The sequence below is a fragment of the Platalea leucorodia genome, assembly GCF_965183815.1.
Source record: "Platalea leucorodia genome assembly, chromosome: 9".
NCBI lineage: Eukaryota > Metazoa > Chordata > Aves > Pelecaniformes > Threskiornithidae > Platalea > Platalea leucorodia.
The window spans coordinates 17,336,510-17,362,717 of NC_138831.1; the positions used below are offsets into that span (position 1 = coordinate 17,336,510).

General features: G+C 61.5%; 2 pseudogenes across 2 annotated transcripts in view; both read right to left on the minus strand.

Annotated features, from left to right (window-relative positions):
- LOC309594852 (U3 small nucleolar RNA-interacting protein 2-like) overlaps positions 1–25,583 on the minus strand; it is a 59,376-nt pseudogene extending 33,793 nt beyond the window's left edge. Inside the window, exons 1-7 of the transcript in view lie at positions 25,533–25,583; positions 23,804–23,881; positions 22,560–22,709; positions 22,262–22,358; positions 21,095–21,153; positions 20,692–20,829; positions 16,786–16,868 (exon numbers count right to left, since the gene is read on the minus strand). The product of the transcript in view is annotated as a U3 small nucleolar RNA-interacting protein 2-like (transcript). The remainder of the gene's footprint in view (positions 1–16,785; positions 16,869–20,691; positions 20,830–21,094; positions 21,154–22,261; positions 22,359–22,559; positions 22,710–23,803; positions 23,882–25,532) is intronic.
- LOC309594823 (U3 small nucleolar RNA-interacting protein 2-like) lies at positions 13,871–16,763 on the minus strand (annotated as a pseudogene). The gene is made up of 13 exons: positions 16,758–16,763; positions 16,612–16,711; positions 16,438–16,511; positions 16,287–16,328; positions 15,927–16,053; positions 15,594–15,709; positions 15,249–15,341; positions 14,916–15,140; positions 14,665–14,727; positions 14,438–14,585; positions 14,262–14,363; positions 14,067–14,140; positions 13,871–13,976 (listed from the first exon to the last, which is right to left on the minus strand). The product of its transcript is annotated as a U3 small nucleolar RNA-interacting protein 2-like (transcript).
- Positions 25,584–26,208: the final 625 nt, after the last annotated feature.

The following is a 26,208-nucleotide window of genomic DNA, read 5'->3' on the forward strand; positions in this document are numbered from 1 at the left end:
CGGGTCCCCTGGTCCTTGCAGGTGCAGCAGAGGGTGAGGTGCCCCACCAGCTTCCCCAGCATCGCAAACCGATGTGTCTTGGAGCACTGATGTCTGACTGTGGCTTGTGCAAAGCAGGGGCAGAGCTGGGGGAAGAGAGGCAGCATGGGCACAAGGTGAGCCCCAGCTGCTCCCAGAGCAGCCAGGCAGCAGCCCAGAGCAGGGCAGCGCTGCCAGACGCAGGTTCCTGCCTGTGCCCGTGGCAGCCCTGCTCTGCCCTGGGAGAGAGCATGGACAGGACAGGGGCAGGGCAAAGACTCCTGCTCCTGACCTCCTGCTGACTGGGTGCCCAGCTTCCCCGGGAGGTGCTGGGGCTCAGGGGCACGGGGATGGGGGACTGGGGCTGCCCAGGCCAGGAGCTCCGTACCTGCAGCAGGGGGCAGGTGGTGATGAACTTGGCTAGCCTGGCAATCCGTGCCATGGCCCTCTCCTGCACTGCTGCCAGCTGGGAGTTGGTGAAGGACAGCAGGAGCTGGGAGGAGAAAAGCTGCTGATGTGCCAGGGAGGTGGCATGGCACAGCCCAGCCCAGTCAGGCTTGCGCCGGGGCAGTGCCCGGGATGGGGCACGTGTCCTTCTTGCCCCTCGCGGCAACTTGCTGCGGCCAGGCAGGTCGCCGCATCGCACTCCTGCTGCTGCGTCTGCTGCTTTCCACTCACTCCCACCTAAAAAAGTGCCTGCGCCCCCCACCCGAGGACCCCAAGGCTTTGGGATGACCACCTGCCTGGGGACCTGCAGTGCGGGCTCTGGGATATGGCCTGTGGTGAAGCTGGAAGGGGAAAGCCCCAGGGCTGGGCTCCCCTTGCCAGGCAGGCAGGTCCATCTGGGAGGGAGTGTTGGGCAGGATGGGCAGTGGGCAAGGCTGCAGGGGTGAGGCGGGCTGGGGCAGGAGGAGAAGGGTCTCTGGCAGCAGCCAGGAGGCAGGGGGCTGGGTGAGGGGCACGGCAGGGAAGGAGGGATGTTCCCTGCCCCCCTCCTTGCACCAGGCACTGGGCAGGGGGCACTGCTCAACCCGGGGGTCACTGCCCGTGGCGACCCTGTGCCAAGGCCCGACCTGCAAGATCTTCTGCAGCTCCAGGATGCCGAGAGGGCCGGCGCTGCGTACCAGTGCCTGCAGCATGCTGTCCATCGCAGCCAGGGTCTGTGAGGCGGACAGAGTCTTGGGGGCAGCCCTGGAAGCCTCGGGGTGGGGGTGGGGGGGGGTGTCTGTGGCCCTGCGGTGCCCAGGAAGGGGCCTCGGGGTGGGGGAGGTCCCTGTGTTTCACCCTGTGGCGTACCTGGGAGTAGAGGAAAGCCGTGGGTCCCTGGCTGTCCTGCGGAGGCAGGTGGAAGATGCTGCAGAAGCAGATTTGGAGGAGGCTGCTGCTCTTCTCCTGCAGAAGCAGCCCCGCTTGGCTGTGGGGACAGAGAATTGCTCTTCAGATCCAGCAAGGAGGAAGCAGACCCCGGGGTTGGAGACCTGGGCTGATCCCCACACTGCAGGGGACATCTCAACCCCCCCATGACGCTGACACTCGCCTTTGGGGGGAAAACCCTGTGGCACCCCCTGCCCTGCTGTCTGCCTCCCTCGTGGACCCAGGGCTGGGGAAGCCCCCGACCTGGGATTGCCCAGCACCGGGAAGGCCAAGCTGGGGGCTGGGGCAGCTACCTCATGGAGCTGATGGCCAGCATGGCTTGCTGCCGCACCGCAGTGTCCAGGTGGTCAGCGGGCTCCTCTTGCAGCAGCACCTGTGGAGCACAGCAGGGTGGGACGGATCGGGATGGGCAGTCTCCCTTGGCCAGCAAGAGCCTGCGGGGCTGGCAGAGCCCAGGTGCCCCCATCTTGGCACCCCCTCCCCACCCAGCACCCAGCGGTCCCAAGCCCTGTGGTGGGAAGGGCTGTGCCCATTACAGAGCCACAGGCTGGCCGAGAGACCTGCAAATGTCATCGGGTCCAAGCCTGGGCTCCAGCCGGGCCACCCAGGTGGCGTTGGAGCATCTACAAGGACGGAGACCCGGAGCAGTGCTCATCCACACCCCGCTGCCTGGCCGAGCCCTCTCCTGCCCCCAGGGCCATGCCACTGCACGCTGCCCCTGCCTCAGCCTGGCTGGCTGTCCCCTCACCTCAATGGTCTCCGCCACCTCCAGCTGGCAGAAGTAAAGCATGTCCCACATGGTGGAGTCCACTCTGGTAGTGCTGCAGATGGTGTGGACGGAGGCCAGAAACTGCAGCTTCTGGTCCTCTTGCTGCCAGCCGGGGAGGGGACAGATGGACAGACAGTGTCAGGGGGGAGAGAGAGAGCTGCGGGGTGGCCAGCACAGCCCCCAGCACCTTGTGAGCACGGGATGGGGTCAGAAAGATCGGCCAGGAGACAGGGGCGCCGCCTCGTAGAACTGGCCAAGGTTACCTTTGGTCTGCTCCGGAGGAAGGCTCGGATGATGCCCAGGGTATACGCTTCCTCCCTGGGCAGAGCCAAGGCAGAGTGGCATGAATCTGGCAGAGAGAGAGCAGGCAGGGCTGGGGGGCAGGCAGGGGGGAACACTCAAGCCCTCTGCCCAGCTCCCGGTGATGTCACCAGCCCTGGCTCAAGGCTGGGATGCTGGTGTCCCCTGTGTGCCTGTCGTGGTTTAACCCCAGCCAGCAACTAAGCACCACGCAGCCGCTCGCTCACTCCCCACCAGTGGGATGGGGGAGAGAATCAGAAGGGTAAAAGGGAGGAAACTCGTGGGTTGAGATAAGAACAGTTTAATAATTGAAGTAAAATAAATTAGAACAGTTAAATAGGCAAAGCAAAAACCGTGCACGCAAACAAAACAGAACAAGGAATTCATTCACTCCTTCCCATCGGCAGGCAGGTGTTCAGTCATCTCCAGGAAAGCAGGGCTCCATCACGCGTAACGGTTACTTGGGAAGACAAACGCCATCACGCCCAATGTCCCCCAAGCAGCGATCGTTGCCCCCTCCCCCGGCTAGCTCCCCCAGTATATATATACTGAGCATGACGTCACATGGTATGGAATAGCCCCTTGGCCAGTCTGGGTCAGCTGTCCTGGCTGTGCCCCCTCCCAGCTTCTCGTGCACCCGGCAGAGCATGGGCAGTTGAAAAGTCCTTTACCACTGTGAGAGCCACTTAGCAACTACTTAGCAAGAACAAAACGTCAGTGTATCCTCGACATTGTTCTCATCCTAAACCCAAAACACAGCCCCATACCAGCTACCAAGAAGAAAATTAACTCTATCCCAGCTGAAACCAGGACAGTATCCACCCCTTATTCCATAACATTTACGTCATGCCCAGGTCCCACATTATCCAACATATCCTCATTAAAGACCACCCCCTTCCTTTCCTTTGATACAATACACGAGTATCATTCCCTCTAGAACATTTGTTGAGTTCATTTAGTTTATGACTCTGGGATTCATCTGTCATAACAGTCTTTCTGGGCAGGAGAGGTAGCGCGTGGTGTTGGATTGTAGCATGCTGAAGCCAGGTCTAGTTCTACCATCTCTGCGCTTTGCTTGGTTTCCTCAGAGCTCATTCTCCATTAGTTTGGGCGATTCTTGCTATATACTGTTGATATGTCATATAGTAATCACAGAAGTGATGACATACAGTATTATACAGCAACAAACATTATATAATTCAGTTCATTGGCTATTTTCACCCAAAATCAAATCTCCTTGAGGTACACATCGGACCTCCCCATCTTCCCGCATCACCCACCAAGTGCACCCAGGTCCTTGAGCAAAAGCAATCCCACGAATGCGTTTACCTTTGCCTAAGGTGGGATTAACCCAGACTCTCTTTCCCATCGTATTTTTTATGTGCACTACAGGGACTTTATCCCCCTCTACAGTACGTATAAGTTTTGATTGGGCAGGGCCAGCTCGATTGGCAGATCCCCTGGTGTTGACTACCCAGGTGGCCTTTGCTAAATGTGTATCCCAATGTTTAAATGTCCCACCACCCATTGCTCTCAGTGTAGTCTTTAACAGTCCATTATATCGTTCTATTTTCCCAGAGGCTGGTGCGTGATAGGGGATGTGATATACCCACTCAATTCCATACTCTTTGGCCCAGGTGTCTATGAGGTTGTTTCGGAAATGAGTTCCGTTATCTGACTCAATTCTTTCTGGGGTGCCATGTCGCCATAGGACTTGCTTTTCAAGACCCAGGATAGTGTTCCGGGCAGTGGCATGGGGCACAGGATATGTTTCCAGCCATCCAGTGGTTGCTTCCACCATTGTAAGCACATGGCGCTTGCCTTGGCGGGTTTGTGGGAGTGTGATATAATCAATCTGCCAGGCCTCCCCATATTTGTATTTCAGCCATCATCCTCCATGCCAGAGGGGCTTGAACCGCTTGGCTCGCTTGATTGCAGCGCATGTTTCGCATTCATGGATAACCTGTGCAACAGTGTCCATGGTTAAGTCCACCCCTCGATCGCGAGCCCATCTATATGTTGCATCTCTTCCTTGATGGCCTGAGATGTCATGGGCCCACCGAGCTAGAAATAATTCACCCTTATGCTGCCAGTCCAGATCCACCTGAGCCACTTCAATCTTAGCAGCCTGATCCACCTGCTGATTGTTTTGATGTTCTTCAGTGGCCCGACTCTTGGGTACATGAGCATCTACGTGGCGTACTTTTACAACCAGGTTCTCTACCCGGCCAGCAATATCTTGCCACAATGTGGCAGCCCAGATGGGTTTGCCTCTGCGCTGCCAGTTACTCTGCTTCCATTGCCGCAGCCACCCCCATAAGAGCATTTGCGACCATCCATGAGTCAGTATAGAGATAGAGCGTTGGCCACTTTTCTCGTTCAGCAATATCTAAAGCCAGCTGGATGGCTTTCACCTCTGCAAACTGACTCGATTCACCTTCTCCTTCAGCAGTTTCCGCCACCTGTCGTACAGGACTCCATACAGCAGCTTTCCACCTGCAATGCTTCCCCACAAGACGACAGGACCCATCAGTGAACAGGGCATATTGCTTCTCATTTTCTGATAGTTTATTATACGGTGGGGCCTCCTCAGCACGCATCACCTCCTCCTCTGGCGATATTCCGAAATCTTTGCCTTCTGGCCAGTCCATGATCACTTCCAAGATTCCTGGGCGACTGGGGTTTCCTATTCGAGCCCGTTGTGTAATGAGTGCAACCCACTTACTCCACGTAGCATCAGTTGCATGATGGGTAGAAGGGACTCTCCCTTTGAACATCCAGCCCAGCACCGGCAGTCGGGGTGCCAGGAGGAGCTGTGCTTCAGTACCAACCACTTCTGAAGCAGCTCGAACTCCTTCATATGCTGCCAATATCTCTTTTTCAGTTGGAGTATAGTGGGCCTCAGATCCTCTGTATCCCCGACTCCAGAACCCCAGGGGTCGACCTCGAGTCTCCCCCGGTGCTTTCTGCCAGAGGCTCCAGGTAGGGCCGTTCTCCCCAGCTGCAGTGTAGAGCACATTTTTAATATCTTGTCCTGCCCGGACTGGCCCAAGGGCAACTGCATGAACTATCTCCCGTTTAATTTGTTCAAAGGCTTGTCGTTGCTCAGGGCCCCATTTGAAATCGTTCTTCTTGCGGGTCACTTGATAGAGAAGGCTTACTATGAGACTGTAATGTGGAATATGCATTCTCCAAAAACCCACAACGCCCAAGAAAGCTTGTGCTTCCTTTTTGCTGGTTGGTGGGGACATGGCTGTGATTTTGTTGATTACATCCATTGGGATCTGACGACGCCCATCTTGCCATTTTATTCCTAAAAACTGGATCTCCTGTGCAGGTCCCTTGACCTTACTTTGTTTTATAGCAAAGCCAGCTTCCAGAAGAATTTGGACTATTTTCTTCCCTTTCTCAAAAACTTCTGCTGCTGTGTTGCCCCACACAATGATGTCATCAATGTGCTGCAGGTGTTCCGGAGCCCCACCCTGTTCCAATGCAGTCTGGATCAGTCCATGGCAAATGGTGGGGCTGTGTTTCCACCCCTGGGGCAGTCGATTCCAGGTGTACTGGACCCCCCTCCAAGTGAAAGCAAACTGTGGCCTGCACTCTGCTGCCAAAGGGATTGAGAAAAATGCATTAGCGATGTCAATGGTGGCATACCACTTGGCTGCCTTTGACTCCAATTCATATTGAAGTTCTAACATGTCTGGTACGGCAGCGCTCAGTGGTGGCGTGACTTCATTCAGGCCCCGATAGTCTACTGTTAGTCTCCACTCTCCATTAGACTTCCGCACTGGCCATATGGGACTGTTAAAGGGTGAGTGAGTCTTGCTAATCACTCCTTGGCTCTCCAGCTGACGAATCAGCTTATGGATGGGAATCAGGGAGTCTCTGTTGGTGCGATATTGCCGCCGGTGCACTGTTGTGGTAGCAGTTGGTACCTGTTGTTCTTTGACCCTCAGCAACCCCACAACAGAAGGGTCCTCCGAAAGACCGGGCAGGGTAGACAGCTGTTTAATTTCCTCTGTCTCCAATGCGGCTATGCCAAAAGCCCACCGGTACCCTTTTGGGTCCTTGAAATACCCTCTCCTGAGGTAGTCTATACCAAGGATGCACGGAGCCTCTGGGCCAGTCACAATGGGGTGCTTCTGCCACTCATTCCCAGTCAGGCTCACTTCAGCCTCCAATACAGTCAGCTCTTGGGATCCCCCTGTCACTCCAGAAATACAGATGGGTTCTGCCCCTTTACAGCTTGATGGCATGAGGGTACACTGTGCACCGGTGTCTACTAAAGCCTTATACTCCTGTGGGGCTGATGTGCCAGGCCATCGAATCCACACAGTCCAGTACACCCGATTGTCCCTCTCCTCCACCTGGCTGGAGGCAGGGCCCCTCTAGTCCTGGTCATAGCACTCGTTACTCACTTCTTGTAAATGCGAGTCAAAAGTCCCTTTATTAGGATTGGAAACAGAATCAGCCCTTCTACCCTGTCTGAGGAACTGCTCGCTGGAAACTGGAGCCGCAACTCTCCTGGGAGAACCACCTTTTGTAGTTGTTTTTCCTTGCAACTCACGTACCCGTGCCTCTAGGGTCGAGGTAGATTCTCCATCCCACTTCCTCATGTCCTCTCCGTGGTCACGCAGATAAAACCACAGGGTGCCCCGTGGTGTGTATCCGCTGTATCTTCTCTCTTGAACAGAGGGACGCTTACTCCTAATGGCTGAGATACTGCTTCGTACAGGTGAGGAGTAGGATATATCCTCTTTGAGTTGCTGGACCTTCTGGGACAGTTTTTCCACAGCCGATACGCAGGCCTGTAGGGAGGAAGAGAGACTTTCTTCGTATTGTCGGAGCTGGCCAGCCATTTCATCCACTGTTGGTCCCTCTTCATCTTTCCAGGTCATTATTGCCAATGAGTTTGCATGTGATGATGGTGCGCTCCGTACAAACTTCCGCCACATGGGTCGTGTGCATTGGACTTCGTCTGGATCTTTGGATAACTGCTCATTATCCAGGTCATTATAAATCACTTCCAGCACAGCTAATTCCCTCAGGTACTGGATACCTCTCTCCATGGTGGTCCACTTGCCTGGGTGACATATAACATCTTCCTTGAAGGGATATCTTTCCTTCACACCTGACAGGAGTCGCCTCCAGAGGCTGAGGGCTTTTGCCCCTTTTCCAATTGCTTTGTCAATGCCTCCTTCTCTAGAAAGGGATCCCAGCTGCTTGGCTTCCCTACCCTCTAATTCCAGGCTACTGGCTCCATTATCCCAGCATCGGAGCAGCCAGGTGATGATGTGCTCACCTGGACGACGACCGAAATCTTTTCGCATATCTCGCAGCTCACTCAGGGAGAGGGATCGGGTGGTTACCATCTCATTTATGGGTTCCGCCTCTTCCTCCTCCTGTTCTCTCGATGGCCCTGGCTCATCATCAGCCCTTACTAAACGAGCTGATTTCCTTGTGTATTTTTTCTTCTGTATAGGGGCAAGTGATACTGGCACGGATTGGTTCTCTGGCCCAGCCGCAGTGCCTATCGTGGGGGCTGGCACAGCCACGGGGGCCGGCGCAGGGGCTGGCACAGCCGCAGTGCCTGTGGCAGAGGCCGGCACAGCCATGGGGGCCGTCATTTTGTCATCCAATCCAGAGACCTTCTCTTTCCCTTGAGGGTACTGAATAGTGTTGAATAGGGCTCGGTAGGCGTGGGCCAGGCCCCAGCACGTTGCAGTGATCTGTGTCTCTCTGGAGTTGCCAGGGTGACAACATACATTTTCCAAATACTTTACTAGTTTTTCAGGATTCTGCACTTGTTCAGGGGTGAAGTTCCAAAACACTGGAGGTGCCCATTGTCCTAGGTACTTGCCCATACTCTCCCACACACCCTGCCACTCATAACTATCCAGCCTTGGAGGAGATCTCTGGATGATATTCTTAAGCTGCTTATTAACCTTAGATAAAACTGAAACAAAATTCCCAAGAACTATCAACGGATATATCTTAACTACCCAAGGATGCTCAAGATAATGAAAAATTGTTGTAATGAAGGAGAAAACATCATAGAAGAAAGTAACAAAGGTGCCATCCTGTATTTCCTCCATAAAAAAACTCTCAGAAGAGAAGGTATAATTGCTAATTGTCTCCATGAGGTGGTACCCGAAGTACAGTAATGGCTTCACTACAGAACCCAAATACCAGATAGCACTCAAGGCCAGTGTTTTAATAACCAGTCTTCCAGGCAACACATCACTCATTATGGCAAAGCACAGCAAAAACAAGAGCATGGTGCAGATCAGGTACACTAGTACCGAGAACGGATGAATCAATATTACAACCAATAACTGTTAACAGAATGAAATTCCTTAATACACTCTAGTTAATCTGTTATTATCTCAAACCCTTCGAGCCCCACGTTGGGCGCCAAAAAGGACTGTCGTGGTTTAACCCCAGCCAGCAACTAAGCACCACGCAGCCGCTCACTCACTCCCCACCAGTGGGATGGGGGAGAGAATCAGAAGGGTAAAAGGGAGGAAACTCGTGGGTTGAGATAAGAACAGTTTAATAATTGAAGTAAAATAAATTAGAACAGTTAAATAGGCAAAGCAAAAACCGTGCACGCAAACAAAACAAAACAAGGAATTCATTCACTCCTTCCCATCAGCAGGCAGGTGTTCAGTCATCTCCAGGAAAGCAGGGCTCCATCACGCGTAACGGTTACTTGGGAAGACAAACGCCATCACGCCCAATGTCCCCCAAGCAGCGATCGTTGCCCCCTCCCCCGGCTAGCTCCCCCAGTATATATATACTGAGCATGACGTCACATGGTATGGAATAGCCCCTTGGCCAGTCTGGGTCAGCTGTCCTGGCTGTGCCCCCTCCCAGCTTCTCGTGCACCCGGCAGAGCATGGGCAGTTGAAAAGTCCTTTACCACTGTGAGAGCCACTTAGCAACTACTTAGCAAGAACAAAACGTCAGTGTATCCTCGACATTGTTCTCATCCTAAACCCAAAACACAGCCCCATACCAGCTACCAAGAAGAAAATTAACTCTATCCCAGCTGAAACCAGGACAGTGCCCCAGGGGCAAAGGTGCGATGCTGGAGGGCAGCACGGGGAGGGGGCCCTGGCGTGCCCAGGTGAGGGACACGCTGGCACTGCGGGGCAGGGAGAGTCCCTGTCCCGGGATGCCATCAGAGGGCTGGCTCCCTGGCCAATGTGCCGTGGGAGCCCCGATGCCAGCCCGCCTGGGGGATGGGAGCCTGGGACAGGGCAGAGCAGGGTGGGCAGCCCCCTGCCTGCAGCGCCCACACACTCACCTGCCTGCAGCGGCTCAAGCTTACACATCTCACTGGGCTTTGGCCTGGAGCTGGGAGCTGGGGCAGCTCTGTCCTCCTCCTCCCAGGCCCGCCTAGGGCGGTCGGGGAGTCTCCCCGCCATCCTGCGGAAGGAAGGGAGGGAGGCAAGGGGTGAGAAGGACCCTGCGCCCCCTGGGGCTGCCCTGCCGGGGCGGTGGGGCAGAGGTGGCCGTGCTTGGGGGGCTCCTCGCTCCCCCCCGTCCGGGAGCTGCTGGCAGCTGCCCAGAGAGCCAACGTGTCCTTCATGTGGGTGGCCAGTGATGGGTGGGGAGCCCTGGAGAGCGTGGTGGCTGGCAGTGAAGCAGTGGCGGAGGGAGCAATCACCATCGAGCTGGCAGCCTACCCCATTAAGGAGTTTGCTGCCTACTTCCGTAACCTCAACCCCTACAATAACAGCCGAAATCCCTGCTTTCGGGACTTTTGGGAGCAGAAGTTCAAGTGCAGCTTCCACACGCAGGACTGTAGCCGGTACTCCCTCAAAGACAGGCAAGTTTGAGCCAGAGTCCAAGATCACGTTTGTGGTCAATGCGGTCTATGCCATGGCCCGCTCTCTCCACAACATGCACCAGGCGCTGTGCCCCAACGCCACCAAGCTCTGCGACGCCGTGAAAGCCGTCAATGGCAAGAGGTTCTACAAGGACTTTATGCTCAATGTTAATTTTGATGGTGAGTCCAGAGATGGAGACAAGGGTTGGCTGCCTAACTGGAAAGGGATGGGTGGAGGGACGGGGAGGAGGAAGGAGACCCGTATTTGACCCAAAGCCCTCCGGTTCCTCCATCCTGCCCACACCTGGGGACCCGTGTGCTATGGGCACAGCGGGGTGAAGGAGGGGGTCCAGCGCCCCCGGTTCATAAGCCCCACGTCACAGGTGGTCATCTGCATGGCCCTTATCTCTTGCCAGCTGATCATCGTCATCATCTGGCTGCTGGTGGAGACCCCTGGCACAGGCAAGGAGACGGAGCCTGACAAGAGGTACATCGTCACCCTCAAGTGCAACAACCGCGATTCCAACATGCTCGTTTCACTCACCTACAATGTCCTCTTGATGGTCCTCTGCACGGTCTATGCCTTCAAGACACGGAAATGCCCCGAAAACTCTAAAAGGGCTTGATCGGAGCGCTCCTGGTGACTTGGGCCCCGCAGGGTTTGTGGCTAGGAGATGCGTGGGCCTGGGCAAGGGTCTTCGGCCATGGACCTGGTGATGGTCACCTCTGCATTGGGGCGTTCGTTACCGGGTGAAGTGTGGCTGAGGGGGTAACGAGTCCTGGGGAGAAGGACTGCCCTTGGCAGACTGTTTGCTAGGGTGAGGATGGGAAATGCCCCTGAGACCTCCAGAGACCCCCTCTGACCTGACTGCAGAGGAGTGATTGCCACCCTTCAGCCCCAGCGCATGAATGCCAACCCCAGGGCCCGCCTGGTCCCTGGGAAGCCGAGCAGTGCAGGGGATGGAGGAGCGTGGGGTGCACCCTGCACCACCTCAACCCCCCAGCAAGGTGCCCTGCCGGCTCTGGAGGACTGTGTGGGGGTGGCTGCGGTCGGGGACTTCTGGAGAGGACCTGTATCCCCTGGTGGGAGCAGGCACTGGGATGAGGGGTGTCGGTGAGGCTGGGTGGGGTGCTGCTCAGGGTGCGCCCCCCTTGCAGGAGCAGCGTGTCCCCATCAGGGCAGTGCCCATCCTCTGCCCATGGGTCTCCAGCAGGTCCACCCTGACGGAGGGACCCGGTGCAGGGTGGGATGTGCCTGCGGGGTGCAGGCAGCAGCCTCTGCCCGGTGGGAGGTGGCTGGTGCCACAGCGAGGGCTTCATCCTGCCCCACTCGGGGCAGAGGGCTGGCGGCAGCAGCACCTGATGCCCACCGCTGTCTCCAGGTCCAGACCACCACCATGTGCATCTCAGTGAGCCTCAGCGGCACCGTGGTCCTTGGCTGCCTCTTCACCCCCAAGCTCCACATCATACTCTTCCAACCCCAGAAGAACGTGGCCAGCCACCGCGTGGGCACCGCTCGGTTCAGCGTGGCAGCCGCCAGCTTTAGCCAGTCCCACGGTGAGTGCAGGGGGGCTGGGGAAGGGCTGGGGGGCAGCACCCCCTTCCTGGCAGGGAGCTGGGGGCAGCCCAGCACGGGCCCCTGAAGGAAACAGGGGTGCAGGGTAGGGCACAGCTGGGAACAGGGCAATAGAGGCTGCTGTGTCCCCTATGGCTCAGCCTTGGCTCTGTCCCAATCCCCCATCTCCCCCTTTCTCACATGGCTGTGAGCCCCAAGGCTGCAGCATGGTCTGCTGGGGGGGACCAGTCCCGGGGGCCTGTCCTCACCCTGGGGGGACACGGCCACCCTGGGCACCCTCCACCCCAGCCCCGGGGGATGCAGCTGCCCCCGGCCCCTGTCACCAACCCAGGGGGGGCACAGCTGCCCTGGGCACCCTCGACCCCAGCCCTGGGGGACGGAGCACCCTGGGCACCCATCGCCCACCCCAGTGGGATGCCGTGGGGGGGGTGCTGCTGCCGGACCCCAGCCTGCCCCTGACTGCTGCCTTCCTGGCCAGGCTCGGCCTCGCAGTACGTGCCCACAGTGCGCAACGGCCGTGAGGTGGTGGACTCCACAACGTCGTCCTTGTGAAGGACGGGGAGGCCAGGTCGTGGTGCTGCTGCTCCTGCCCGCGGCTGCACTGCACCCCGGCTCCCTCCCCAGGGAGAGCAGCGCCCGCGGCACCGCCCGCTCAGGGGCCAGAGGCAACCGGGAGGCTCGGCCCCCACCCCAGCACGAGCTACACGTCCCACGCGCTGGGTCATGGTACGTTGTCACCCTTCCTTTGCACTGAGCCACGTTACACATCCCTTGTCCCCTGCCCTGAGCCCTGGTGCACTACCCCCTGTCCCTGCACCCAGCCATGGCGAACATCCCCAGTCCTTTGCACTGAGCCGTGGTGCACGACCCTGTTGTCACCTGCACTGAGCCATGGTGCGTGTCCCCCCATCTCTTGCACTGAGCTGTGGTGCACGTCCCCTGCGTCACCTGCACTGAGCCGTTCTGCACATTCCCCCATCCCCTGCGCTGAGCCCTGGTACGTGTCCCCCTGTCCCTTGCACCAAGCCACGGTCCGTCCACGTCCCCGTCCCTTGCACTGAGCTGAGGTGCACATCATCCCCTCCATCCCCTGCCCCGAGCCACGGTGAACGTGCCCCCCGTCCCTTGCACTGAGCCGCAGTGCACAGACCCCGGCCCTTGAACTGCACTGTGGTACACGTTCCCCACCCCTGCACCAGCTGTGGTGCAAGCCCCTTGCCCCAAGCCGCCGTGCACAACCCGACTCCCTCTTGCTGAGCCACACCAAGTCACGCCCCGCTTGCGCCGAGCCACGCCGAGCCCTGCCCCAGCACCCACTGCCCTCGCCCTATCGCCCACCCCGATTTCCTGGTGTGGGGCCTTTCATGTCCCCCTTGTGCCAAGCCGTGTCCCACGTCCCCCCTCCCTGGGCCAGCAGAGACACCCCCTCCAGGCCCTTTGCACATTTTCACCTTTTCCTCCTCGTTTTCGGCCCCGGGAAAGCCGCCGAGCGCTGCCAGGCTGGGCCCAAGCCCCCTCCGTCCCCCTGCTCGCTGTGCATAGTGCTTCTCACCCCTTCGTGGGAGACAGGGCAGAGGAGCGGGGCTCAATGCCCGCTGCCCCCCCGGCCCCTGCAGAGCCCGGGGGGTCCGGCGGGGGCTGAGGGCAAGTAACAGGACCCAGGTATTTGAGCCCAACCAAGTTTTTAAGAGTAGATTTTTTCCGTGAGCAAGAGCGTGATTTTTTTTTTTTTTAATTTATGTAAATAAAGTGGTCTTGGTTTTGTTTGTTTGTTTGTTTGTTTGTTTGTTTTTAAATGGACTCTGCCACAGCTCCTGTCCATCCGAACCTGAGGGAAGGGGGCAGACCCTCGCAGAGGGGAGAGCCACAGCATGATATGGGGGCCAGCAGGGGTGGGGGGGCCACGCGACACCCCCCACTCGTGCCCTGCCGGCCCCAGGAGGGTGGTCGCATGAAGGACGTGGGACGCAGCTCCGGCGGCTCCGGGGCCAGGGGGCTAGGAGCTGTCGGGGGCTTCGGGGCTGGGGGCTGCAGCCCTCCGCTTCAGGGGGATGATGCAGATGCTGGTTTTGGCTTCTTTGACTCTCCACCACCGGCCGAGCCTATAGATGAGAGAGATGGGGGTCACCCTCGGCCGGGCCGCAGCGGAGAGGGGGCTGCCCCTGGGCAGTGGCAGGGAGTGGGGACGGTACCGGTGCTCCTGTCCAAGGCCGGCCACCAGGAAGTCGCCGCCTGCGGAGAACTTGAGGCTGTTGACAAAACCCACCTGGAGGGGACAGGGCAGGGTGAGGGGCTCCCGCAGTCTCCTCCTGCCGCCCAGGGAGGGGAGCCCCCACCAAGAGACGCCCCCAGCCCAGCTCCAGCATCCCCAACCTCCCCATCCGTACCAAGGGGATGTCACAGAGGGGCTCCAGCTTCCGAAATCCCTCACCACACTTCCAGAGCTTCACGCTGGCACTGTGGGAGCCTGGGGCAGAGAGAGGAGACTCCTGCTATGCATCCTGACCCAGGGAAGGGAGCAGGACAGCCCCCCCAAACCCCTGCTCCAAAGCGGCTGCCACACACCTGTAGCCAGGAGGTCACTGTTGCGCAGAGCGGCCACTGCGGAGATCCAGTACGGCTGCTGCAGGCCCTGGGAGTCCTGCATGCCGTGCGCCTGCCGGGCCAGCGCCAGTGGCTTCTTCTTCGTCAGCCCCCACAGGGCTACGGACCTGCCAGGGCGGGGAGGGGTGAGGGGGCTGCGGGGGGCACCGCCTGCCCACCCCGGGCACCAGCCAGCCCCGCGCTCACCCGTCATCAGCGCCCGACACCATGTGCTCCTCGTTGATCAGCTGGATACAGTCGATGGAGCCCCTACGGAGAGAACAGGCAACTACCAGCAGTTCCGAGCGTGCTTTGGGATTCCATTTAGGAAGCAAGGGCTCACCAGGGCGTCAGTGTCCCCAGAGCGCCAGCAGGCTCCTGGTGACACTTGGCACCCTCACACCGCTGCCCCAGCTGGACCCGCCTGCCCGCAGGCCCCTCTCCCGCCCCAGACCTACTGGTGCCCGTAAAACACAAGCTGTGACTCCTCGGGGATCTTCCAGAGCCGCACGGTGCCGTCCCGTCCCCCCGCCGTCACACAGCAGTCCCGGCTCAGGCTGTCCACCCCTGTGATGACCTGATGACGTCCTGGTGCCCGAAACTGGAGGGAGAGGTGGCAAAGAGCTGCGGCGGGCACAGCCACAGCTGTACAGCTGGTACGTGTCTTTCCAGAAGGACAGGCCCTGCGGATGGACAGACAGATGTCCGTCTGGGGGGGCAGCGGTGAGGGGCACCAGGGAGGATGGCGCTGCCTGGCCCCACAGGCGTCACAGCTGATGCCCCTGACTCACCGAGACGGCATTGCGGTGCCCGGTGAAGATGTGCAGGCGCTTGCAGCTGGCTGCATCCCAGATCACGATCATCTTGTTCCTGTCTCCCGTAGCCTGGCAGAACACAGGGGATACCCGAGACCTACTCCTCGGGGACCTGCGGCCCGTGCCAGCCTCTGCTCCCACCCCATGTGCTTTGGGGGGTCCCAGGGACCCATTCTTGACTCCGGTGGAGGCAGGGGCTGCTTTAACCCAGCAAAGTATACCTGGGCATGAGATACGGCTCCCCAGGACCCCGGGAGGAGATGCACTCCCCACCACCACCTCTCCGCCCCACATGGCAGCGCCAGCATCCCTCTCCCGTACCAGGTACTTGCCATCCGATGAGATGGCCATGCAGAGGACATGCGACGCGTGCCGCTCCCCAGTGCCCTTCTTCCCCCCAGGCACAACGCAGAGCCTCTTCCCGCTCTCCACCTCCCCTACGGGAAAGGCACCACCGTCACCCCCTGGGAGCCTCCCACCACTCCGGAAAGCATCAGTGAGCCTCCCACAGAGCCCAAAACGATGCATGTGCACATCCCCAGAGGGGCCAGGGGCCAAGCCACCTCCACAGGCACCCACGGTCCTGCTGCTGCAGGGTCCCCGCAGGGTTCGGGCTGGGGGAACAGCCCGTCGTGGCCCCAGGGGAACACTTGCATTTGATGAGGGAGCCGTCCTTGGAAGCAGAAAAGATGAACCTGTCATCCGGAGAGATGACCAGGCAGGTGATGGGCAGCTGGTGCCCCCGCAGCATGCGGATGCTGGCTGGATCCAGAGGCTGCACCTGCAGGGAGAGCGGGATGTGAGCTGGGCTGCCCCCGTCCCTTCCCCAGGCTTGGGAGCACCCGAGCACAGCACCCTTCCTTCTCCAGGGCGCCAGCAGCCGGCACGCCGGGCGGGAGAAGGGCTGTGGTCCCATAGCTGGCATGGCAAGTCGGGGTACCAGCTGTGGCCATGCCTGAGTGTCCCCAAAGCCGGCACTTACAGTCCGGCAGCCCCCCAGCACTGGGCACTTACGTCTTTGGCGATGAGGCGCTGCAGCCGGCCCTTCTGCTCGAGCTGGGGAAGAAGCAGGAGGCTCAGCGGAGGCAGCCCCAGCCCCGTGGGAGGGGGACAGAGCCCGCCGGCGCCACCGGGACCAAGGGGACGCGCCCCGCTCCCTGCTCACCACGTCCTCCTTCAGCCGGTCACCGATGAGATCTGCGGGCGTCTCTTCCTCCTCTGCCGCCGCCCGCTCCTCCTCTGCGGTGGACACGGGGCATGAGGGCCAGGCTCAGCACCGGGGGCTGCCCGCCTCTCTGCCCCGCCGGGGCACCGGCGCCAGGGGCCAGGTGGGGCTCACCGTACTGGCGGAGCTGCTCCAGGTACAGCTTGGCCATGCGCAGCTTCTTCTCCTGCGGCATCTCCTCTACCTCCTCCTCCGCCGCCGCCCCAACAACGGGCTGCGGGGACAGGCGTGAGCACCGCCACCGGCACCCCCACCGGTACCGCCATCCCCCCCCGGCGCAGCCCTTACCTCTCCGGCTCAGAGTCGCTGGACACCTCCTCGTCGACGGGCCGGCCGGCCGCCGCCCGCGGCCTCCCCTCAGCGCCCGGGACCTGCGGGAAGGGGACAGGCGCGGCAACACCCGCCGGAGCGACCCCGCCGGGGCAGTGCCTCTCGCCCCCCTCCCTCACCCCGGCCCGGCCCTCACCGCCACCCGTGGCCGCCGCTGCCCCGGCACCCCCCACTCACCGAGACGGTGTGGCGGTGATGGCGTACCCAAATCATCATCAGCTTGTTCTGCCCCTCAGGGCCTCTGGTCCCATCGCACGTCCTTTGGGGGGTCCCAGGGACCCGTCCTTGGCTGTGCCAGGGCCGTGGCTCTGCCCGGGGCGGGTGCCGGGGGGCCTGTCCCGGCGATGCTCTCAAGAGCTAAAATCTGCTCTTGTGCTGAAACTTCATTTTGCGCTGCCCTTCCTGCTGGGGACGCCGCTGGAGCCAGAGCATCGGTGGCTTTGTAGCTCCCGGGCTCGGCCACGTCAGCCCAAGGCAGCGCAGGCTCCTCCGATGGTGGGAGGCAGAAAAAGTGATTTACCCCAGCGTGGCCCGGGGGAGGGAAGGCTTCAGCTTCAACTTCAGCTTTGGCTTCGGCTCTGGCTTGGGCTTCTCCTCCCCTCTGTTTCACCGCCCAGCAGAGAAGCTGGTGCTTTGTGGCAAAGACGAAGCGCGTGGGCAGGTCTTGCCCTGGACCGCTGGAAGGAGCGGCTGTCCTGCTGCTCTCCGGAGGACGCCGGCTCCTCGGGGGCTGAGGGCTCTTCTTTCCTGTTAGATGTTGGGAAGAGGAGATACCACGGCCTGCAGAGCATCCTAGGGCTGGGGCTGCTGCTTCGTCTCTGCCCAAGCAGAGTCCTCGCTGGGGGCCGAGTGCCACCTCATCCACGCCCTCGGCAGCTGTAAGCTCAGCTGTTGTAGGTTAAACCCCGACTTCAGCCTTCCGCATTGCAGGATGAGGTCCATCTGAATCGCCAGGGAGGAGACCATGGGGCTGGCATCTTTCTTTGCGCCCTGAAGGACTGCAGGCGCAAAGCAGCAGAGGTGAGGTGACAGCCCTCTGTCCCCTCCAGGCAGGGCACGTTGCAGCCCGTGATTCGCAGGGCCAGGAGGGAGCCAGGGGGCAAGTGGCTCGGCTGGAGGCTGCTGGTCAGGAATAGCCCCCTCCAGAAACAGCCCCCTCCCCACAGACCCGCTGGGAGCAGAGCCCCCCTCGCCCAGGGTGGGGGAGCTCCGTGCTGGGGTCCTGCCTCCTCCCTGCTGCCCTCACTCACCCTCTCTGATGTACGCCATCTCCTCACGCATATCCGCCTGCCGTCCCATGAGCCCTGGGGGGACGCAGCGTGTCGGGGACCCTGCTGCCTGTCAGGAACCCCGCTTGCCCATCGGGGACCCCACCACCCAGCCCGCCTGGCTGCACAGCTCCCTGGGGAGGGCTGACCCCGGGGTGCAGCATCGGGGAGAGGACGGATGGGCCTGTTTCCAGCCCCACCTGCGCAGGCAGGGGTGAGAGGGGGTGAAGGGGTGCCCCACAGGTCCTGTCCCAGGACCCTGGGACCCTGAGAGAGGAAGGGACCCCGGAGCTCATGGCTCACCGATGAACCTGACAGCCTCCTGCCGCAGGGGCTCCTGCGGGCTCCGCAGGTAAGGCTGGCTCTGGCGCAGGTAGTCCTTGGCCTTCCTCCTCTTCCTGGCCAGCTGGAGAGAGGAGAAGGGCGCAGGCTTGGCACAGAGCTGCCCCCCAGTTGGCCCGTCCCCCCACCCAGGGCTACCCTCCTTCCCCCCAGCACGACATTCCCAGCTTCCTGCCATGTGGCATCGGGGTTCAGAGGGAGCAGAGGGCTCCCCAGGGATGCTGGGGTGCCATCCTGGTGGCAGGGTCCCCTTTGGGACCCCAGGGGAGAGGACAGCAGGGAGCAGAGCCTGCTCCGGGAGGCTCCGTGCTGCTAGAGGGGCACAGCCCTCTGTCCCCCGCACTGGGCATGGGGCAGGGTTCGTCCAGGTCGGATCCCGGGGGCACTGGGGCTGCGCTTACCAGGCACTCGCTCATCCTCCATGCCTGCGCGATCTCGGCCAGCTGCGCCAGCTGCCTCCACTTCAGGAACTGGCCAGCGCTGCGGAGGGCTTCAAGGGAGGCCTGGTGAGCAGCAGAGAGATGCCACCACCACCACTCGGGTCACAGGACCCTGTGTCCCCCCTCTTGGCAGGGCTCGGAGCCTGTCCCTGCCCGTGCAGGGAAGACACAGCAGCGGGGGACTGATGCTGCCACCAGGGTCAGCACCCCAGGGTGCTGAAGATAAGTGCAGCCACCCTCTCTGGCTGGAAGCCTGTTGGGGCTTCAAGCTTTTGGCCCCAGGATGCTGCGGAGCCATAACCCAGTCTCTGAGGCTGCAGGGACCGACGCCAGGGGCAAGTTAAACCTCATGGTGACACACATTTGAAGGGTCCAGTGTCAGCATTGCCCTGCCCAAAGGACCGGTCAGGTTGGGATCCCACCTTAGCCACACTCTTGTCCTGGTCGTGCAGGTGAAAGAGCAGCGGCAGTACGCTGTCCCACACCTCCTTCTTCATCCTCTTCTTTTCGGCACCCACCACGAGCCCCATCGTGGTTTGGAAGAGACGGATGGAGAGCTCCCGCACGGTGCCTGACTCCTGGGGGAGGAGGGGAGGAGGACCTCAGCCCCAAGCCCATGGCGTGCAAGGGGCTGACACGGAGATGGATGTCCCCAAACCAGTGGCAGGCAACCCCGTTCCAAAAGGGAGCGAGCTGCGGCATGCAGAAGGTCTGCTCAGGGGGGCTGGGGTCCCCGGGGCTGGGGTCCGGAGAGGGAGACCCTGCGGAGGGCTGGGGGATGCTGCCAGGGCAGGGTGCGCATTGGTGGGGCTCAGCACACCTGCTGCCCTCCTGCCACCACCGTCCCCACCGTGGAAGGGAGGCCGAGCTAGGGTGAGTCCATGCCGGGGGCTTGGGACGCAGCACGGAGCCACCGAGGGCAGCGATGGGGTCTGGGGGCTGTGGGGCCAAGCGTCCCCCTGCAGAGCACGGGGCTGCAGCGGGAGGCGTGAATGGAGGTGTCGGGTGAAGGGGGCATGGAGCTGTCCCCCAGCCTTACGTTGTTGAAGAGTGGCTGGAGCTTGCCAGCTAGTGCCAGGGCGGTGAGGCTGGGCACCTTCCCCTCCAGCAGCTGGATCATGTTGCTGAGCACGGACAGGGCCAGGGCGCTGGCATCGCTGTCAGCATCCTGCAGCTGCTCCATGATGTGTGGCAGCAGGACAAGGGTTCTCTTTGCCTGTGTGAGACACGCCACCTCCTTTTTGTAAAGCAGCGACCAATCGCAGGGGTGAAAACCCTCTCCGCCAACACTGGCCTCCCCGCTGGCTTCTCAGCAGGCAGCGTGGGTTATGAGGGCAAGGTCCCAGCAGACAGGGCTTACCGGCATGGCCATGGCAAGTCCAGGGCGCAGAGGGGGAGGACAGGCAGCGCTGGCTCCTTGCCAGCCCTCGGCTGCCTCCTTCTCCACCAGACCCCTTGGGCAGGCTGGTGGGCGACCAGCACTGCCTGCAAAGCTGCCCAAGCTGCCAGCAGCCCCCACCACAGCCACTGCGTTTCACCCTGGGGCTCAGCACCCCCCGCTCAGGCTCTGCAGACCCCACGCTCAGGCTGGTCGCTCTGCTGCCAGCATCCCTGCCCGGACATGCTGGCAGAGGGAGCCCGGTCCCCTTGGCACTGCTGCCTCTCTCCTTGCACGGCACAGCCGTGGGGCAGAGGGCCAGGGAGGCAGGACAGCTGGCTGCAGCCGGCACAGCTCCCGATGCCCAGAAAAGCCTAAGCCGCCGCACTACCCACTGCTCCAGCCTGGGCTGCTCTCCCGGCTGTCCCCTACTCACCGCGTCGGGCCTCTCGGTGAGCCTGAGGATGCCCCTGAGCACCAGGCTGGGCATCCCCAAGCATTGGCTCCGCAGATACATGGGGAAGATTTCCAGGGCACGGTCCAGCTCTTCACCGAGGTCGGTGCAGCCCAGCATCTGAAACACGTGCAGCGGAAGCTGGTGTGGTGCTGGCTCCAACCATCAGCTCAGGGCAAGGAGGCTGGGGCAAGACCAAACCCGGACGGAGGCGGCGGGGATTGCGGAGAGCCCCCGTGCCCCACACCACACCGCCCTGGTTGCTCGCCTGCTCCTCCATGGTACCAACCGGAGCCCACCCACCGCCCCAGCTCCCCCCCCAGCGGTGGGCATGGGCGAGCCGAGCGTTGGAGGCAGTTTGGAGCAGTGCCACCTCGAGGCTCACCTCGACGAGGAAGACCATGGCGATCATCTCCCAGGTGGGGTCCTCCACACTGAGGAGCTCTGCCAGATGGCAGAAGATGGTGGAGCGCAGGGGTCTTGGGGTCTTCATCATCTCCCTGGCAGGGGGAAGGAGGCACGGTCAGGCCTGAGACAGGCAGGCACATCTCTTTGGGGTTCGCACCAGTCTGGACATCACCAGTCTGCAGCACTTTCTCTGAGCAACGGGGACCCTGCTGCCATCAGCCCCAAGGGAGGGGGTGGCATGGGGTGCCCAGTCCCCGAGGAGCAGGGAGAAGGGGCTCTCACCTGGCCACAATCCGCACTCCCATGAGGTGGGTCTGGGCGCTGAGCAGGGTGTCCCAGCCACCCTGCGCCTCAATGGCCAGCACCTGGCTCTCAAAGCCCATGCTGCAGAGCAGCATTCTCATGGACTGCACCGCAGACCTGCTCAAGAAGAAATGCTCAGCTCCCACTGGGAGCCCTGGCTTGGCTCCAGGTGGCTGGCAAGGATGAGAGGGCAGGGATGCAGCACCTGATGGGAGTGAGCAGATCCTGTTGGTGCTCCTTCCAGAAGATGTGCACCTCCTGCAGCGTCAGCTCTGTGGTGAACGACACTTGGAAAAGCAGCACCAGGAAAAACTGGGGGAAAATCGCCTCTACCTGCTGCAGGCAGGTGGGCTGCAGGAGGATCTCGCCTATCGTCCTGGCTGCCTGCAGAAGACACCCAAACACCAAGATGTCCCTGCGCCCCTGGGGAGGTCAAGGCTTGGGGTGGGCAGGGAAGGGGAGCAGCGGCCCCGCACAGCTGAGAGCAGCCCCGGAGGTCAGCAACTCACAGCCAGGGAGCGGATGCGCGGGTGATCCTTAGGGGAGGTGGAGGTCTTGCGCAGTGACTGGTTCATCAGCATGCTGAGCAGCTCCTGCAGCACCTTCTTTGCAGCCTGGGGCTCGGACAGCATCGTCTTCCACATGGCCATGGCGACACTGCGGGAAACCAGGGCTCTGTCAGCGGGGACACCCCGGAGGATGGCTGGGCTGAAGTCCCTCAGGAGGGTCTTGGGGCCCCCCTCCCAGTGTGAGAGGAGCCCCAAAGAATAGTGGGCCCCGTACGGGGTGCACGTTGGGGAGCACTGCAGCAGGCTGGCCACCACTTCGCTGGGATGTTTGCCCATCAGCACCAGCAGGGCCCTGTCCAAGCTGTTGAGGGCTACCAGCGCCTTGATGGAGGGCAGGCTTCTGTAGATGGCCCACATGACGTTCAGCACCTGGAGGGCAGACATGGGTGGGAGTGGGGATGTCAGCAGGGCAAGCGTGGCCGTTTACCCAGCTCCCACTGGGAGGTGCTTCCGTTCCCGTTGCAGTACGCCGGCTTGAGACAGCATCAGTGCTGGCCAGGCGCAGAGCCGGGGGAGGAAAGGTCCCCCGCTGGGCTGGAGCATCGGCCATGCCACCCACGGGCTCCTCACCTGCCCTGCCTGGAAGGCAGGGTCTGCCACAAGGATGTCCACCATGTGGGCAGCCACACTGATGCTGTAGATGCTTGGGTCTCTGAAGCTCTCGATGGCCATGAGGATGATGTCTGCCTGGTCGGAGGGTCGGAGGTATTTCGTGAACATCTGTGAGATGAAGGAGAGGAGGGAAGATTTGTCACCCGGAGCGTCACCCAGAGCATCTCAGCTGTGGAGTGAGAGTGAGACGCAGAGTCAGGGTGCGCTGGGGAGGAGACCGACAGTGGGGGTCAGGGTCCCGTGGGGAACTGGAGCTCGCTGGGGGCCTTTGCCTAGCCCCTGCTCAGAAACAGCACGAGCTCCCATCATCCCCATGCATTGGGTATCCCTTCACTCATGGCGACCCCCCTGGCCAGGGGCCGAAGGCACTTCTTACCAAGAAGATTTCGCTGGCACAGCCGTTTTGTGAAAGCTGCCAGGGCTGCTTCACTTGCCAGGCCTCCTGCAGCTGCCCTGTGTCATGCAGCCAGGGCCACCTGCCTGGGGAGGAGCAAAACCAGGGTTCTCAGAGCGAGGGTGCAGAGCTGGAGGTGCAGTCTGAGAGCATCGGGCTGAAAAGTCACTGGCAAAGAAAGAGGGCACCCAGACAGGTCTGGGGAGCAGAAACCAGGGAGGGTCCAGGGCTACTGTGAGCAGGGGTGAGGGGAAATGGCTTTTCGGGCAGGCGGGTTGGATCAAGCTTTCTCTTGCTAAGGAGAGTGGCCCCTGGCTGCCCATGCCTCGGGGCACCCAGCCCGACACAGCTTCTCTTACTTCTCTGCTGCAGGACGAAGGTGTGCAGGTGATAGAGAGCTTCTGCAGCCTCGTGGCGGGTCCCCTGGTCCTTGCAGGTGCAGCAGAGGGTGAGGTGCCCCACCAGCTTCCCCAGCATCGCAAACCGATGTGTCTTGGAGCACTGATGTCTGACTGTGGCTTGTGCAAAGCAGGGGCAGAGCTGGGGGAAGAGAGGCAGCATGGGCACAAGGTGAGCCCCAGCTGCTCCCAGAGCAGCCAGGCAGCAGCCCAGAGCAGGGCAGCGCTGCCAGACGCAGGTTCCTGCCTGTGCCCGTGGCAGCCCTGCTCTGCCCTGGGAGAGAGCATGGACAGGACAGGGGCAGGGCAAAGACTCCTGCTCCTGACCTCCTGCTGACTGGGTGCCCAGCTTCCCCGGGAGGTGCTGGGGCTCAGGGCCACAGGGGCTGCCCAGGCCAGGAGCTCCGTACCTGCAGCAGGGGGCAGGTGGTGATGAACTTGGCTAGCCTGGCAATCCGTGCCATGGCCCTCTCCTGCACTGCTGCCAGCTGGGAGTTGGTGAAGGACAGCAGGAGCTGGGAGGAGAAAAGCTGCTGATGTGCCAGGGAGGTGGCATGGCACAGCCCAGCCCAGCCAGGCTTGCGCCGGGGCAGTGCCTGGGATGGGGCACGTGTCCTTCTTGCCCCTCGCGGCAACTTGCTGCGGCCAGGCAGGTCGCCGCATCACACTCCTGCTGCTGCGTCTGCTGCTTTCCACTCACTCCCACCTAAAAAAGTGCCTGCGCCCCCCACCTGAGGACCCCAAGGCTTTGGGATGACCACCTGCCTGGGGACCTGCAGTGCGGGCTCTGGGATATGGCCTGTGGTGAAGCTGGAAGGGGAAAGCCCCAGGGCTGGGCTCCCCTTGCCAGGCAGGCAGGTCCATCTGGGAGGGAGTGTTGGGCAGGATGGGCAGTGGGCAAGGCTGCAGGGGTGAGGCGGGCTGGGGCAGGAGGAGAAGGGTCTCTGGCAGCAGCCAGGAGGCAGCGGGCTGGGTGGGGGGCACGGCAGGGAAGGAGGGATGTTCCCTGCCCCCCTCCTTGCACCAGGCACTGGGCAGGGGGCACTGCTCAACCCGGGGGTCACTGCCCGTGGCGACCCTGTGCCAAGGCCCGACCTGCAAGATCTTCTGCAGCTCCAGGATGCCGAGAGGGCCGGCGCTGCGTACCAGTGCCTGCAGCATGCTGTCCATCGCAGCCAGGGTCTGTGAGGCGGACAGAGTCTTGGGGGCAGCCCTGGAAGCCTCGGGGTGGGGGGGGGATGTCTGTGGCCCTGCGGTGCCCAGGAAGGGGCCTCGGGGTGGGGGAGGTCCCTGTGTTTCACCCTGTGGCGTACCTGGGAGTAGAGGAAAGCCGTGGGTCCCTGGCTGTCCTGCGGAGGCAGGTGGAAGATGCTGCAGAAGCAGATTTGGAGGAGGCTGCTGCTCTTCTCCTGCAGAAGCAGCCCCGCTTGGCTGTGGGGACAGAGAATTGCTCTTCAGATCCAGCAAGGAGGAAGCAGACCCCGGGGTTGGAGACCTGGGCTGATCCCCACACTGCAGGGGACATCTCAACCCCCCCATGACGCTGACACTTGCCTTTGGGGGGAAAACCCTGTGGCACCCCCTGCCCTGCTGTCTGCCTCCCTCGTGGACCCAGGGCTGGGGAAGCCCCCGACCTGGGATTGCCCAGCACCGGGAAGGCCAAGCTGGGGGCTGGGGCAGCTACCTCATGGAGCTGATGGCCAGCATGGCTTGCTGCCGCACCGCAGTGTCCAGGTGGTCAGCGGGCTCCTCTTGCAGCAGCACCTGTGGAGCACAGCAGGGTGGGACGGATCGGGATGGGCAGTCTCCCTTGGCCAGCAAGAGCCTGCGGGGCTGGCAGAGCCCAGGTGCCCCCATCTTGGCACCCCCTCCCCACCCAGCACCCAGCGGTCCCAAGCCCTGTGGTGGGAAGGGCTGTGCCCATTACAGAGCCACAGGCTGGCCGAGAGACCTGCAAATGTCATCGGGTCCAAGCCTGGGCTCCAGCCGGGCCACCCAGGTGGCGTTGGAGCATCTACAAGGACGGAGACCCGGAGCAGTGCTCATCCACACCCCGCTGCCTGGCCGAGCCCTCTCCTGCCCCCAGGGCCATGCCACTGCACGCTGCCCCTGCCTCAGCCTAGCTGGCTGTCCCCTCACCTCAATGGTCTCCGCCACCTCCAGCTGGCAGAAGTAAAGCATGTCCCACATGGTGGAGTCCACTCTGGTAGTGCTGCAGATGGTGTGGACGGAGGCCAGAAACTGCAGCTTCTGGTCCTCTTGCTGCCAGCCGGGGAGGGGACAGATGGACAGACAGTGTCAGGGGGGAGAGAGAGAGCTGCGGGGTGGCCAGCACAGCCCCCAGCACCTTGTGAGCACGGGATGGGGTCAGAAAGATCGGCCAGGAGACAGGGGCGCCGCCTCGTAGAACTGGCCAAGGTTACCTTTGGTCTGCTCCGGAGGAAGGCTCGGATGATGCCCAGGGTATACGCTTCCTCCCTGGGCAGAGCCAAGGCAGAGTGGCATGAATCTGGCAGAGAGAGAGCAGGCAGGGCTGGGGGGCAGGCAGGGGGGAACACTCAAGCCCTCTGCCCAGCTCCCGGTGATGTCACCAGCCCTGGCTCAAGGCTGGGATGCTGGTGTCCCCTGTGTGCCCCAGGGGCAAAGGTGCGATGCTGGAGGGCCGCACGGGGAGGGGGCCCTGGCGTGCCCAGGTGAGGGACACGCTGGCACTGCGGGGCAGGGAGAGTCCCTGTCCCGGGATGCCATGAGAGGGCTGGCTCCCTGGCCACTGTGCCGTGGGAGCCCCGATGCCAGCCCGCCTGGGGGATGGGAG